The following is a 17,320-nucleotide window of genomic DNA, read 5'->3' on the forward strand; positions in this document are numbered from 1 at the left end:
GCTCCCCTCTGTAAAATAGAAAATGGCCTATTTTACAGGTACTGAGAAGAGTGAATTACATAATCTAGCTAAAATGCCTAGCATACCGACACATCATAGATATTCAATACATAGCAGCTCTTGTTATTTAAGTCAGCACTGTCTACATTCAATTTTATGTATGTGACACAAACTATTATATCTCATTTAGAAATGTACCTCGCCAGGTACATTTAAGTGACCCTTCTATGGTCCTTCCAGTCTCCTGCAAAATAAATTTATTCAGAAATAAAAATGCTATATATCTCAAACTGCTCTTCTCCCTCAAAATAGCAGGTAAAACAGGTCAAGTAAAAAACATTTTTTTTTAGTGTTATAGACACTCACACCATACACACATATAATTACAGGGAAAGAAAAAAGGGCCGCCCTAGCTGGTTTGGCTCAGTGGATAGAGCATCAGCAGTCCCAGTTCAATTCCGGTCAGAGCAGATGCCAGGGTTGCAGGCTCGATCCTCAGTGGGGGGCGTGCAGGAGGCAGCCAATCAATGATTCTCTCTCATCACTGATGTTTCTATCTCTCTCTCCCTTTCCCTTCCTCTCTGAAGTCAATAAAAATATATTTAAAAAAAAAGGGGGGGGGGGGGGGCCTTGGTCAGTTGGTTGAGCGTCGTCCTTTGGTTGCTGGTTTGATTCCGGGTCAGGGCACATACCTGGGTTGAGGGTTTGATTCCTGGTTGGGTGCATGCAGAATCAATGTTTCTCTCTTACATCGACATCTCTCACTCTTTTTCCCTCTCCCTTTTTCTCTCTCTCTAAAATCAGCATAATCATATGTTTAAAAAAAGGGAAGTAAAAAGGGAAGGAATACAAAATACGACTCAGGATATTTTAAATATTCTGTTCTAGGTCATTAAGTGCTTCTAAAACCTAGCACATTCCAGGGACCCTCCCCTCAGGAGTCCTTTTTTTTTTTTAAATGACATGCTAGTTAAAAGGCCTGCTTTGCAACCTGCTAGCTCTATGACCTCAAGAAAATACTAAGGTCTCAGCTTCCTCATCAGTAACACGGGGATTCATGGGGTTGCTGCAGGGTTAAATGTTTGCAGTACTTTTAGCATAACGCTCAGCTCATGGTAAGCACTCGATAAATGGTAGTAGTTGCTCCGGTTATTTTTCTGCCAACCAAAGCACATGCCATGGAGAATTCACGCATTAGAGAGGCTCTTCAACTGGACAGACAGCTATGCCGGTCTCAAAGCCCCATGACTCTGACGCAGTTTCCATAGGAGACTCTGAGGAAAGGAACTCAGTCTGGAGGCCCCACACATTCCCTCCAGGAATAACAGTCTCTTCCTAATGGACAATGTGTCAGTGGTGAGTCATGGGTCACACACTCTGTTTTCATCTGAATTCTCCAGAATTCTACCCCACGTAGATCATAATCTCCCAGGGGCTCCAAACTGACAGATCACCTCCAGGTCCCTTAGCTCCAGTGCCATATGGAACCCACAAGCTTAGAAATCCATCATGGAACACAATTTCCCCAACTATCTCTTCTCCACTTCAACTATTTGTTCAAGGGGGCTCTGGCACTACCCCAAACCCAAGTACACACCCCACATCCTGTTGACTCCCTCTCATCATTCGGGTCTCAGTGCAATGGTACGTTCTCAAAGAGGCCTTACCTGATTATAACAGCTAACATTGCACAGGTGTGCCCTCAACCACACCCTCCAACCAACCCCCTCCTGCCCCTATTCCATTAGACTCTATGCAGGTTAGGAATGTATCTCGCTGCAAGTAACAGTGGCTTCATTAACAGATGTTTACATTTCTCCTGTAGCGAGTCTAGGAGATGGCAGCTACTGGTATAGGTGTAGCTGTTCAGTGAAGCCCTCAGCAGCTCTGTCTCCGGCTCTGCCATTTTCAGCATGCTGTCTTTATGCCTGTCACCTCCTGGCACGAAAAGGTTGCTGTCCTAACCCAACATCTCATCTACATTCCAGGCAAGAAGAAAATGAGAGGATGTGGTGGCTATGCCTCCTTTTGTCAAAAAAAAAAAAAAAAAGGAACATCTATCCCCAAAACTTTGGCTTTTAAAAAAATAACTAGGTCACATGGCCTCAAGCTGGCTGCAGGAGAGACAGAGAAATCAGAATACAAGTTGTGTAATCACTGAGAACGCACATGAGCTGTCACCTGAGGCTGAGTACAATGTAGGCCCCCACACATGAAGGTTCCCTTAGCAACAACAAATGGGAGTGGGCATTTTCCTAAATATCAGTGTTGACCACACCTCTTTCTACAGTACTTAACACTTTCTGAAATTAATGTACACTAAATAGACAGATGTTAATTGCTTATATTCCCTCAGCAGAATGCAAAACTCATGTCTAGCTTTACATATACTAGTATATACACCCAGAGTCTATATTTTAAAACTAGAGGCCTGGTGCACGAATTCGTGCACGGATGGGGCCCCCAGGGGGGTTGGGATAGGGGGGCCAGGACGCGATCAGCCCTCTGGGCAGGCGGTGGGACGCCCTTGCCAGCCCGGGATCCGGATCCGTCCCATTGACATTCGCGCTGGTTGTTGGGAGCCACCCGGCAGCTGCTTTTTTTTTTTTTTTTTTTTAATTTCTTTATTGATTAAGGTGTCACATATTTGTCCTCATCCCCACATTCCCATCCCACACCCCTCCCCTTGGATGCCCCAACCCTCTGTTGAAGTTAAGCATTGGTTAGGCTCATATGCATGCACACAAGACCTTTGGTTGATCTCTCCCCCCTCCCCCCACCCTCCCCTATCCTCCCTCTGAGGCCCGATAGTCCGATCGATGCCTCCTTGTTTCTGGTTCTGTTCTTGTTCATCAGTCTATGTTGTTCATCATTTCCCCTAGATGAGCGAAATCATGTGTCACTAGAGATATACTTATAAGAATTGAATGTGCGACGAGCAATAATAGTTATGCTGACAGGCAAATGAATCAGTCTGTAGTGAGTTTCTTTCTGGACCAACAGTTCTTTTGAGACCCAATATCAATGTCCACCAGTTCCCTATGAGTACATGTCGGCACTGACCCCTCAGCTCTGGATGGTGGACAAATGGTGGTAATGCAGGTCCGACTCCCTCTGGTTTGGTCTCGGCCGGACCCAGGGGCACTGCTTCACCCGGATCCAGGGGCCCACGGCCTCACCCGGACCCGGGGCCCAGGCCCACCCGGATCCAGGGGCCCATGGCTTCACCCGGACCCGGGCCCCAGGCCCACCCGGATCCAGGGGCCCACGGCCTCACCCGGACCCGGGGCCAGGCTCACCCGGATCCAGGAGCCCCCGGCAGCTGCTTTTATATTGTTTCTTCCTTGTGGAGCGTCTAGGGAGGGGAATTGGCTGCAGTGCCTGAGGCTGACTTCCAGGAGGTCGGCAGCACTGTCAGGATTGTGCCAGCAGCGCTGATCCATCGGTGCCTGGCCTGTTCTCCAGAGATTGGACCTGCAGGACTACTGAGGCAGTGAGTGGCTGCCACAGGGCTGGTGGGCCGCCGGGACCATTCGGTCAGCTGAGCAGTGCTCCTGCTGTGGGAGCGCACTGACCACCAGGGGGCAGCTCCTGCGTTGAGCATCTGTCCCCTGGTGGTCAGTGCGCGTCATAGCGACCGATCGTTTCGGTCGTTCGGTTGCTTAGGCTTTTATACATATAAATAATTGGCTGTCAACTTTCTCACAGGAGGCAGGCATTATAGGCACTGAAATATAGTGAGAATATAGCCTAGGTTATGTTTTAGCAGCAAAGTAACCCCCAAATCACAGTGGCTTGACAGAACGAAGAATTATTTCATGCTCGTTCTTTATGTCCATTGCATGTTGGTGTGTTGGAGTAGAGGGAAGGGTAGGGAGCTTTTCTTCACTTGGAGAAACCCAAGCTGTTGGAAGCTCCACTATCTCAAAATGTGGCTTCAGGGTTTACTGTAACAAGAGACAGTTGGAGGGTCTTGTAAGAGCCACTTACATGCCTCAGCCCAGAAATACACGTTACTCCCACAGACAGCCCACTGGACAGAATTAGTCACATAACTCTGTGTAACCATAAGGAGGTAGAGAAACATGGGAGAGCACATGCATATTAGTAGTTAAATGTTGCTGTTTCATTCCTCATGGGCTGGTAAAATATCTTATGATGCATGATCCCCATTGTAGAAGTTAGACCCATTAAAGAAGTTTCTTGGAACAAACTCAAAGTTAGGGATACTCAGTAAATCAAATTATTTCATCTTATAAGGCAATACTTACCACTTAAAAAACACATTTTTTTTGTCCTTCAGGAGTAATAATCCTATATAATAAAAGGCTAATATGCAAATAGAACAAATGGTGGAACAACTGAACCAAACCGGTTGCTATGACATGCGCTGACCACTAGGGGCTGTGGGCGAAACATGGTGGGCATTGGCCATGGTGGGATGATGGAGCAGGTGAGTGGGGGCACCAGACCAAGGCGCTGTCATTGGGGCGAGCCTCTGGTGGTTACTGAAAATTATTTGCTCCTGCATGCCATGGTCCCGCCCGGCACTTGCACCTGCTGCTGGCACCAGCCCCGCTCGCACCTGCTGCTGGTCTGGCACTGGCCCTGTTCACTTGGCGCTGTCAGCAGGTGCGAGTGGCGGCTGCAGGCCCCGTCAGCAGGTGGGAGTGGTGGCGGCGGAAGCGGGGCTGCCGGCAGACAGGGGACCGGGGGGGGCCACGGTGGGAGGGGCCGGGCAGGGGCACAGAGGATGGATCGAGACCTGCCCCTGTGCCCACCGCAGCCTCAAAGCCCACAGTTCCTTTCAAGATGTACGAATTCGTGCACTGGGCCCCTAGTCCTATATAATAAAAGTGTAGTATGCAAATTGTCCCCTCAACCGGGAGTTCTTTCAGGAGTTCAACCAGGGGCGGTCTGGCTGGGGGAAGGGAGAGAGACCTTGGCCAGCAGTGGAGGCAGGCGGCCGGGGGAAGGGAGGGGGGCCCCTGGCCAGCAGCCGGCAGCTGCTAGGGCCTCCAGTAGGAAATATTTATGTAGCACTTAAGCTCTGCTCTAAGTACTTGCCAAATCTTAGTGCCTTTAATCTACCCAAGTACCCAATAAGGGAGGTACTACTACATTGTTAACCCCATTTTATAATGAGAGCCAATCCTCCTTGGGCCTATGGCATTTCTGCACACTGTACAGGCAGGAGCACCAAATGCCATTGTTCCAGACAACCTTTAAGGATGCTTGTACAGAGAACAGTCTCGGAAAACAGAGATGGTGTCTCCCTCTAGCAAAGGGCAGCATGCTGACTGTCCAGTATCATCAAGATAACGTGTCCCTCTGGAATAATGGGCATGCATGCTTACTGCCCATTATAAAAGATTAGGATTCCCTAAACTCAGGATTCCTCTCCTGTAATGCAACCCACTGTCTTTGCAGGTGTCACCTCGCTCTCTCCACATCTCCCTTTGGGAACTGGGGTTTAGGGAACCAGTGTAAGAAAATGTTGATACTCTGGCTACAGCTATTATTAGTAGCTAGAGGCCCAGTGCACAAAATTCATGGGTAGGGTCGCTAGCGGCTGCTGGCTGCCGGCCGGGGCCTCCCTTCCCCAGGTGCCGGCTGCCGCCTGAGCCTCCCTTCATTCCACACTGCCCACTGGTGATAGGCACACATCATAGTGAGTGATTGAAATCCCGAGGAGACACTTTGCATATTAGGCTTTTATATCTATCTATATATATAGATATAAAAGCCTAAGCGACTGTCGCAACCGAAACAACCGAATGGACGACCAAACAGGCTGCACGGGGCAACCAGGCCAGCAGAGGGGTCAGTGAGGGGCGACCAAACGACTGAGCAGCAGGCTGCATGGGGCAACCAGGCCGGCAGGGGTGTTAGTGAGGGATGACCAAACGACTGAGCAGCAGGCTGCATGGGGCGACCAGGTTGGTGGGGGAGCAGTTGGGGGCGACCAGGCCGGCAGGGGGGGGGGGGGCAGTAAGAGGCGACCAGGCCAGCGGGGGATGCAGTTAGGGGTGGTCAGGCTGGCAGGGGGGCAGTTGGGGGTGACCAGGCCAGCAGGGGGGGCAGTTAGGGGTGATCAGGCCGGCAGGGGGGCATTTGGGGGTGACCAGGCCAGCAGGGGTGGCAGTTAGGGGCAATCAGGCAGGCAGGCAGGTGATCGGTTGGAAGCCAGTGGTCCCGGATTGTGAGAGGGATGTCCGACTGCCGGTTTAGGCCCGATCCCTGTGGGCATTCGGAAATCCCCCGAGGGGTCCTGGATTGGAGAGGGTGCAGGCTGGGCTGAGAGGACCCCCCACCTCACCCCCCCGTGCATGAATTTCGTGCACTGGGCCACTAGTATCTAGATAAAGTCATTCCCAGGAGTGCATGAGACTGTGGCAGGTTTGTTAGCTTGAAAATAGGGTAAAGTTTCAGAGCCTTCACAGTTAACAAGAAGTTAAGTAATTTTCCTAAGGTCTAACAGCTAGTGGGTGTCCTATCCAAGATTCAAGCCCAATCTGTCGGGCTCAGAAAGCATACTTTTAAATCTCTGCTATACTTCAGTAGTTCTCAAAGTGTAGTTCCAGACCTGGCAGCATCAACATAACCTGCGAACATGTTACAAATGTGAATTCCTGGGCATTACCGCAGACTACTGAATCAGAAACTTGGGGGAGAGGAGCAGGACATCTGTGTTTTAACAAGCCTTCCAGGAGATTCTGATGCTTACGTTCTCTATATGTTCACTGAATCTACAAGATTGAAGGAAATGGTATGGGTCTATCCTGGACTGCGAACTGACTTTTCATAACTTGAATAACAAATTTCAAGCACAGTTCATAAGCCCTTGCATTTCATTTTTAGGAAGGTAAAGATCTTCATCTGGTGCAAATAAACACCACATGTCTGTTTAATAGGTCTGCATAATATTTTCCTTTGGAGTCGCAAACATATGTCCAGAAGGCTAAATGAAAATACCTCCTTTTTCATTCCCATAATGATCAGAAAGAATTACTTAGCCTAGGAGATACACTATTTATATTTTATTTAGAGTCAAGCTGTAATTCCTGGAAAACAGGAAACCACATATCAACACAGCCAGCACAGTGTACCACAGCAGAAAGGGCACCAGGCTTTGAGTCATGGTCAAGTCACTTCTTCAACTCAATTTCCTGATTTTCAAATGGAAAATGAACTCCAAATTCAGAGTCACAATTAGACTTAAGTGATGCGTCTTGTGAGCGCTGGTAAACAGCTTTTGTGCTACATGAACACACACTCCACCTGCTTGGAGTACTGTCTGGCACATAGAAGATGCTCAGTACTTATGAGGTATCAGGAATAACTATGAGGTATTATACTAATGATATAATTGATTCCTCTGGGCTCCACTTTTCACAATAATCTCAGTCTTTTAGTAGGAAAAAGTTGCTCTAACAAGAAATCCTTCGTCATGTTTAAAATGGGCCAGACAATTTAAGAAAAATAGGCTGATGTCCTTCCCCTGGAGAACACGAGTGAAGGAGTTCTGTCCTAAGGATAAGACAGCAACTGCAATTAGCAACCCTGATGGCCTTGGGGCCTCATGGCTTCAAGTCTGTAACAAACTGTCCTGCACATATACTACTAAATGGTCAGGAATAAAGGATGTGGACCTACAAAGAACAACATAGTGCACATTTATTTCTGCCCGGTGGTAGAATTTTTAAAAAATATATATTTTATTGATTTTTTTACAGAGAGGAAGGGAGAGGGATAGAGAGCTAGAAACATCGATGAGAAAGAAACATCGACCAGCTGCCTCCTGCACACCCCCTACCGGGGATGTGCCCGCAACCAAGGTACATGCCCTTGACCGGAATCGAACCTGGGACCTTTCAGTCTGCAGACCGACGCTCTATCCACTGAGCCAAACCAGTTTTGGCCGGTGGTAGAATTTTAATAATTCAGCAAATATTAAATAAGCTACAACTGTATATAATAGAGAGAAAGAATGCTTAAAACACACACACACACACACAAAACCACTGCCAATTATATCATTTGGGAATAGAAACCATTGTTGAATTTATAATTTAATGAGGGAAATACAATTTATTTTACAATTATATACAAAGCTTTGTATATTTCTGGTAAATGGAGTTCCTTAATTTGTACTGTCTCCAACATACTTTCTCAATCTCCTGAAAAATTAGTTAACGGTCTAGAGTCTTGAAATAGGGGAACTTTGGGCTTTTAGCTTTAACAGACATATCTAAGATAAGATGGCAAATAGATTGAAGTTGAAGGCCAGTTTTCAGTGTAGGGCTTTAACAGTCAGATGAATAGCCCTGTTATGTTGCCATACCTTACGGGACATCTGCAGGTTATATTGTTCCCTGTGTATGATCCGAAATATTTATATGTAAATTAGCTTTACCTTTTAAAAAGTGAAAGCATAAATCCATCTCAAGATTTGGAACAGTCAACTAACTTTAGAAAGGACTATGCAAAATTTTTTATGAAAGAGCACAAATTACAGAGTTGAGGACGAAACTTCTTTCACTTTGTAAAACATATTAAAAAGAAGTTTTTACCCATCTTTTCAACTCCCAAGGCATTATACATTGCTTTGTAGAGCTCAATTAAAAAAAAAAAAAGTAACTTTTAGTTCAACCAACTCATCACAAAATTCAGTTAATCCAGATAGGAAACCGGAGAAGCAGCCGGTTTGATGTAGCCAGTCTACTTACTACTGTCTTGTGACCCCAGTGAAACAGTGACTTCTGGTGGCAAAACAAAAACAAACAAACAAACAAAACATGTTCTGCAGCTGGCAGGAGAAAGCAATGTTCAAAATCTGCTGGGCTTTACTCTTGCCATAAATTCTCTGTCTCAGGATGGTTTTTGAATTCTAAGTTAAGCACATTATGATTCTTTGACATTGTATTTGTACAAATTTGAAGAGTTAAGGAAAGACAAATGCCAAGGACGCTACAGAAATTCAACTGCTACAGTAAGTGAATAAGACATATTAACTCGGATACGTAACAGCTCACTTTCTTCCGGCAAGTGGGAAGCAAAAGAGTTCACAGTAATATACCTGCACGTCTCACATCCCCAGCCTCATCAAGCCTTAAAGTCATATTTAGAAAAGGAAAGATAGGTGGGAGCGGGGGAGTCCCCAATATCTTTTGTCAAAGCCTTGTATTCCACTCTTCAACGCCTTTTTGTCTTAAAGTGACTGAATCTGTCCCAAATCCTTTCCCTCACTCCCTCTCTCCTAAATTAGTTGAATTCAGATAGTTTTAAGTATTAGTTACCTATTTTCTTGCTTTCTCTCCTAGTCTCCCTTCATTTTCTTGGGCCATTTATCCCTTAATTCTCTCCCCGTTCCTTTTCCACATATTTTATCTTCAAATACAATACTCTCCGACTCTGGCAAGAGACACCTTTAAATTAAAGCAGGCAAACCATCCAGAATTTTCCACTCTCCTGTGAATTTATTTCCAGAATATCCACTCAAGGAATCCTTTCCACTGCCGACGAAAGGCGAGCTAAGGAAATGCATTAGACAGAGGAAGTACACACTGAAACAGGGCCATGCCTGGGTTAGTCGTAAGCCTCTTAGCAGAACTAGTTAGACTCTCGGGTCCAAAGGTCTTTTTTTCCTTTTTCGTGTTTCCTCTCCCCACTCGGAGCCTGACAGCACGGGGGTCTGGGAGAGAAACCCACCGCCGCCTACCTGCTACCAGCTCTGCAGGACCTTGCCCTGAAATAACCTGGCACAAGCCAAACCCCCGCACCTCTCCGGCATCTCCCCCGCCGGACGTTTCTCAGCCTCAATTACTGAGTCCCTCTCCCTTTGCAGCGGTCCCAGGGAACGCAGACTAGGTCTTCGCCTTAATTTACGGTTTCGCTTCCTTAGAAGGTTGAAAATCCGTCTGGTTCCTGGATGGTATATCATATCCTCCGCCTCCCGCCTCCAACGGGCGCCAACAGGGTTAAAATCACCCCATCCCACCCTCCAAACGCAAACCAAAACATTGGGTCCGCAAGGCCCTCCCTACCGCCCCCCCCCCCCCCCCCCAGGACACTCCTCCACCTCAAAGCCCAGGATCTTCCAGGGACAATCTGCATAACAATATGGGGTGTGGAAACTCCTAGAAGACCCACCGACTAGGAAGGTACCAAGACCCTCAAACGCCCCTCGCTGCTTCTTTAACTGACGTTACCATAAGGGAAAGTACGATTCAGACCACCCTCCAATTCCTCTCCCCTTTAATGCGCCCACCCTAGCGCTCCCCAAGTCGCAGGCGACAGTCCCAGCGGATCCCGCGCAGGGGAAGAGGAGCCGGAGAAATTAACCAGCCCCACGCCCCGCGGGCGCCGCCGCCCTCGCCCAGGGGGCAAGTCGCAGAGACGCCTCCAACTGGTCCCCTCCCTCGCCGGGGGCTGCGGACCCCCGACGCGCGCCTCCCTCTCCACCTCCACCAGCCGAGACTGGAACCGCTCCTCTCCACTAGGCGCCAGGGGGAGGGGTGACAGTGCCGGGAAGAGGGGGCGCAGAGGATGGGGGAGAGAACAGCCCCGCTTTTACGCCCCAAGAAACTTCTGGGAGTCTTCTCTTACGCAACCCTGGGACCGGGTTCAAACGACCGAACATCGTTCCGTTAGACGCGGGGCACTCCGGCAGATGCCCGATGTGGGGAGGTGGGCGTGGGGGAGAAGGATGGGTCTCTTCCTGCGCCCCCCCCCCCCCCCGGGTGTCTCTCTAGGTACCTGCCGCTCATTTGCAAGTAAGGGCGGTGCAAGCTCCGCGCCTCCGGAGGTTCCCACCGGAAAAGTGGGAAGGCCAGCGACTTGAGTCAGCGTGCTGGGAAGCCGGCGGCCAGGCGGGGGAGAGCCTGGGCTTCCCAGAAGTCAGCGGTTCGGGGCCAGACTCACACCCAACCCGGGGAGGGGGGGCGGGGGGGCGGCGGGGGGCGCAGTGCTCCGCTTACCTTCCAGACCTTTCGTTCTTCAGTCTCCAGGTCGTGCGTCCTCGCCGCCTCCGCCCTCCCCTGACCTGTTGCGGGGGGGGGGGGCGGGGAAGGGGCGTGAGTGCGAAGAGCGCAGAGCAAGCAGCTCGTCCTCTCGGGGTCAGTGGCGTCTCGCACGGGACGCGACTCCCGAGCCGCGGGGACTAGGGTGCAGCTGAGCTCGCGATGCACCGGCGACGGCCGAGTGCGCAGGAGTCGCGCGCTCCTGCACTCGGGGTTCGCAAACTCCGCGCGCCGGTGGCCCCGGAACGCCCGGGAGGCGAGGCCACGCCCTCCTCGGAGGCCCCGCCCCGCTCCTCCCCTCTCCCCTGGAGCCGCGCGGCCCCGCTCCGCCCGGCCCACGCCCTCTAGCTGGCGCCAACCAAATGGCGAGGAACACCACCGCCCTCCCGGGGAGACCCGTGGGAGGATGGAGCGGGGGCGGTGGCTCTGGATGGAGGACTGCAGTGACAGCACCCGCAGCGTGGGTGACCCTGCCCCGGGCTGGTCTGGAGCACAGAAACCTTTCCGCTTTACAGCGAGATTACGCTCAGGGTCAAGTTCTCACTGAAAGTGTCAAGGAGCCTTTTTGCAATTTGCTATACCATTGAAACAGAATCTTTGGAGGCGATAATAACTAACATCTGGGGAGCGTTTTACAGCTTCTAAAGGGCTTTTCATACACAGGCTGTCTCATCTTCACAACAACCGTATAACACATAAATAAAACCAAAGAGCTGAAAACAGGTATTGTGCCCAAAGTTACCAGCTACAAAGTGGCAGGAGAAACCAGGTCTCTTGAATCCAGCCTCCAGGTTCTTGCTCTTCACCAGCTCAATCCCAGAAAATTCTAGGGGCTTTGGCAAATAGCCCCAAAGAAAGAAGGGAAAGCTAACAGTCTCTGGTTAAGGTGCGACGGATGCCTTCTATGAACATACCAAGAAAAGCATCAAGCTGTTTTCTTTGCCTCGTGTCACCTTCCTCCCTGAAAGAGATGCAGAAAGATTACATTAAATGGACAGATGGGTATGTTCCAATAGCTTAATGCAGTGATTTTCAACCTTTTTCATCTCATGGCACACATAAACTAATTTTTAAAATTCTGCAGCACACCAAAGAAATACATATTTTTGCCGATCTAACAAAAAATAGGTATAATTTTGATTCATTCATGCCCGACGGCTATTGTTGTGTTGGCTGTTGTCATTTATTTATTTGACAATCTAAGGGAAAAGAGGTCAGTGCCCCTGACTAAATTAGTCAGGCATTGCGTGTTTTAAAAATTCTTGATATAGATGGTTGAAAATTGCTGGCTTAATGGTTTAAAGTGGGTGAAATTATTTGGATGAAGAAAGTCAACTTACTCAAATATAATATAATGTAAATTAATATAAAAATAGCCCCCTTATCCTCTATGTTCTTTTCTTTTTTATTTTACTCTTTAAATTAAAAAAAAAATTGTCACTGTTGCTTTGTTCTTTATAGTTCCTTCATTGTCCACATGAACAGTATTTTATTGACAACCTAATCAATACATATTTGCATTTCCAAATTAAACTATTGGCTACTTGACTTAATTTCCCATGAATTGTTTGCCAAAATATAATTATTCTCCCTCCTCCTGATCTCTCATGATGATGTTGATTTGATTTACCTGAACAACTAAATAATTAAGGTGTCCTTGATGAAATCTGGTGTCATTCTTGATGAAAGTTTTGGAGGTCACCCCTGAGCAAGGTGGGAAAGGAGTGACCTCCAACAGATGGATGTCTGTTTGACTTTAGAGAGAGCAAGAAACATCAATTGGTGGCTTCCTGCACCCGCCCCAACTTGGGATCGAACCCTCAACCTAAGTATGTGCCCTAACTAGAAATTGAACCTGCAACCTTTTGGTTTCCAACCAACTGAGCCACACCAGCCAGGCCGGTGCAACTTCCTAAGGTTTCTAATAGAGATTGAGATCTATTCTAATCATAACAAATATTTTAATATTTTCTTATGTAACTAACATATTTCACTATAAAAATTATAAGTATAGTAATATAGATTCTATAGGTTTTTATCTCTCCTATTTAAAAATATTTTCTTTTGTTGTGTTCCTTTTTCCATCCCATAGTATCTCCTAATACCTCCCAAGTGTAGTCAACTTAGTAAATGATCCTGACAGTGGAGGTTTGATAATTTTATTTTCCTGCTTTTGATGCTGAGGGATGTAATTTTGCAAAATTTTTTGTTGAAGATGATGTAGCTTTGATTTATAGAGTAGTTCATTCCATTTAAATGAGTATTCTTTAGACTGTGGGCCAGGCGAGGGGCCATGTCAGTGACAAAGACAGAGCTTCGGTTTTCCTGAGGTTCTGGTGCCTAGTGGAAACAAGCCAGTAAATAAACAATTCCAAAGCACACTTCTATTGGTTAATTTCCAGAAAGGTGGTAAGTTATTTAAAATCTAAAATCAAAATTAATTTTTTCATAATAAATAAAGAAAAAGCAGGATAGTCATTCCAGTGAGTTTTTACATTGGCTTTCTGCCTTTTCTCCAGATAACATTATGTCAATGATTAATAAGCTGTCTATTTTAAATCACGATTATACTGTATCTATTTTTTTTAATTATGACATAAACAAAGGAAATTATGCAACAGAGATGCAGATATTTCGCTTTTTAGCTACATTTCCTCTATCTTCTTCATTATAGGAATTCTTAAATTATATTTTTAGCTTACTCAATGAAGTTCTAACACTTTCTTAATCTTGATAACCTAATCACATATATTTCTGATTATGTTTTTTCTAAGGTGATGCAGGTTTCTGACATCAGTGATCTTTTTTAAAACAGAATTGGGGGGGAAAGTTTCCTTTTTTAATACAATAATAGTACTTTTTTAGCTGCCTCTTCATGTGAGAACTCCTGGGATGTTACCTGACAAATTTCAGCCATGATTTTACTTAAACTTTTTGACTTCAGGTGGTTAACACACAATGCAGTATACACATGATGTATTATAGAATTGTATACTTGACACTCACATAATTCTATTAACCACTATCACCCCAATAAATTTTATTTTTAAAAGATTAAAGACAAACAAGTGAACCCCCTGGGACTCTCAGAAGCTAATGGGCTGTATTCTCAGAGCACCTGTATAAGGGGAAGGGAGCACACGTTAAGACCGAGACTGGTGGAAAATATGCCGGCATTGAAACACAAACAGCTTTTTGCTTTGCCAGCCGGAAGTCCTGAGCTCTACAAGACCCAAGCATTTTAAACAAGCAGTTTAAATTATGCTACTCCAAATAGACTGCATGTGTATTTCAAAGGGCACCAATTTCTTCACAATGTAAAATTAAAATTTTAAATACATTTCCATTATTTAAAAATATATTTTTATTGATTTCAGAGAGGAAGGGAAGAGAGAGAAATAGAAACATCAATGAAGAGAGAAGCATTGATCGGCTGCCTCCTCCATGCCCCCTACTGGGGATCATGCCCGCAACCCGGGCATGTGCCCTTGACTGGAATCGAACCCAGGACCCTTTAGTCTGAAGGCTGACATTCTATCCACTGAGTCAAACCAGCCAGGGCTTAAATATATTCCTTTTTAAAATATATGTATTTTTATTGATTTCAGAGAGGAAGGGAGAAAGAGAGATAGCAGCATCAATGATAAGAGAGAATCATTGATAGGCTGCCTCCTGCATGCCCCCCACTGGGGATTGAGCCTTAATACTGGGCATGTGCCCTGACCCGGAATCCAACTGTGACCTCCTGGGTTCATGGGTCCACACTCAACCACTGAGAAACACTGGCCAGGATGTAAAATAAATCTCAACTAAGATGAGAACTGAGTGTGTATCCCTGTGAAAGAAAACAACTCATGCAGAGCTGGGGGAAGGTGGTGCAGGTGAGGAGTGGGTGATAGTGAAGATGGAGGAGAAAGGGTTAGCTAAACTAGGTAAAGGGAAGTGGAGGGAGAGCCAGTTCCCCAGAGAGAACACAAACAGGGGGAGGAGGACATCAGGATGAAATTATGAAGGGTAGTGATAAAAAAAAAAAAAAAGTGGAACAGGAAAGGTCAACCGGAAACTGATGGTGAAGGGCCCTACGTGCCAACCTAGGAGGTTTTCCTTTCATGCTCAGCGCAGTGGGGAGGAGGTTGATTTGCTCAGGTTGCATTTTGGAAAGATTACTGGTACTGTGGCTGCCATAAGAAAACAAGTAGGAGACAGCCAGGCTGCAATCCTAATCCCCGAGGCCAGGGCAGAAAGTGTGCTGAGAGCTGGCATAGATCATAGGCAGGTGCAGAAATCCCTCGCTTTGTTTCTCTACCTGGGAGGCAGCTATCCAAAATAAACCTGCTGCCTCTTGCTGTAAGAAGAACTAGGTGCACACTGATTGTAATTAAAACTGGAGGCCCAGTGCACAAAATTCATGCATGAGGGGTGGGGTGGAGGGGGACGGGGGGGGGGTCCTTCAGCCTGGCCTGCACCTGCCTGCCTGATTGCCCCTAACCCCTCTGCCTGCCTAATCGCCCCTAACAACCTCTGCCTACCTGCCTGATCACCCCTAACTGTTCCCCTACTGGCCTGATTGCCTCTTACTGCTCCCCTGCTGGCCTGATCGCCCCTAACCGCCTCTGCCTCGCCCAGCACCTGGGATCCAGGATTCCTTCCTCCGGCTGGTCACAGGCACCTGGGACCCGGGCTTCCCTACCTCTGGCTGGCCGCAGGCACCCAGGTCCCGGGCCGGCTGCATCTGGGCCGACTGCTTCGCCTGGGCCACAGCCACAGGTGCCCGGGACTGCAGGTGGGCGGCTTGTCCCTCTCCTGGGCCACAGGTGCAGGCACAGCTGCTGGCGCCCAAGACCACAGGGTGGGTGGCTTGTCCCCTCTCCCAGGCCACAGCCTGGTTGGACCCCATTCCTCTCTTGTGAGCTCATTTGTGCCTGGCTGGTCCCCATTTCTCTCTCCCCAGTGTTAAGTGTCTGAACTGTTACAGCGTGATGGTGTGAGGGCATGATGACCATTTGCATATTAGCTCTTTATTATATAGGATAACTATCATTATTTTGTCATGAATACTTTGCAGAAAATGTGGTTCCTAGTGACCTGACATCATTTTCCTAAGAAGTTCAAATATGAATTTCTCAGTGTGTGTGAGTTTTTACTCATTGCTACTACACAGTACTTCCCAGTCTTGGTGGGGATTACAAATATTTTTAGTCATGTTATATTATTATTAAATTAGAGGCCTGGTGCACAAATTCGTGCACGTGTGGGGTCCATCGGCCTGGCCAGAGATTGAGGGCCAGGGAGAGGGACTGCGGGAGGTTGGCTCTAGGAGCGCACTGACCACCAGGGGGCAGCTCCAGCATTGAGCATCTGCCCCCTGGTGGTCAGTGCACATCATAGCTACCGGCTGGTTGTCTGGTCATCTGGGTGTAATGGTCGCTTAAGGCATTTTTATATATATAGATTGATTTCATATTTGGAGTAGTCATTTGCAAAATCCTAATGAGTAGGGAGCCAAAAAATACAAGCACAACATCCACATTTTTCTCTAAAAAAATTAATGTAAGGATTTAAATGAATTTCTACAATTTACTAGACATTTCATGCATATAATTTTATTTAATTACCTTAAAAATGTGTATATCTATAGTTCATATATAAAGAAGAAATAAGGCCAGAGAGATCATCCTTCTGGATCGTGATTCTACAGCAAGTCAACAGCAGAGGCAGTATTTGCACTCAGCTCTTCCATGGCTTAAGGTCATGCTCTTACAACTATACACAGAATTAGATTAGTACAAATGTCCCCACCAATGTCTATTACAGTGAAACCCACATCAGCAGGCCCAAGGGAGTTGGCAATGGCTTTTCTTTCTGACAGTTATATCTGGAGGGTTAAATAGAAGGAGGATAAGGAAAGCTGAGTGATTATGGGAAAACCAAATAGGTGGGAAGTGGAAAAGGGAAAGAAATAACAGGCAGAGCCAGAATACAAAAGCCAAGTTATGGTGCCCCAGTGGGAGCAGGGCTGGGGGAAGAGCTCCCTAAAGACTAAGGTACAACTTCAAGACCTCAACACGATGATTCTTCTCGATCCATATCTGTCTTCTAAGTTTCAGACTGTCACCCTCACTTGTCTGCAGAGAATTTCCACATAGTTCTCCCATTAGCCAAACAAACTCAGCATATCCAATATGAAACTCAGTTTTTCTTTTTCTTTTTTTAAAAAATATATTTTATTGATTTTTTACAGAGAGGAAGGGAGAGGGATAGAGAGTTAGACACATCGATGAGAGAGAAACATCGATCAG

General features: G+C 46.9%; 1 protein-coding gene across 3 annotated transcripts in view; it reads right to left on the reverse strand.

Annotated features, from left to right (window-relative positions):
• AFF1 (ALF transcription elongation factor 1) overlaps positions 1 to 11,276 on the reverse strand; it is a 196,489-nt gene extending 185,213 nt beyond the window's left edge. For all 3 annotated transcript variants that reach the window (XM_079774786.1, XM_079774788.1, XM_079774785.1), the window contains exon 1: positions 10,980 to 11,276. The gene's annotated coding sequence lies outside the window, so the exon portion shown is untranslated. The remainder of the gene's footprint in view (positions 1 to 10,979) is intronic.
• Positions 11,277 to 17,320: the final 6,044 nt, after the last annotated feature.

This window comes from Cnephaeus nilssonii (assembly GCF_951640355.1).
Source record: "Cnephaeus nilssonii genome assembly, chromosome: 1".
Taxonomy (NCBI): Eukaryota; Metazoa; Chordata; class Mammalia; order Chiroptera; family Vespertilionidae; genus Cnephaeus; species Cnephaeus nilssonii.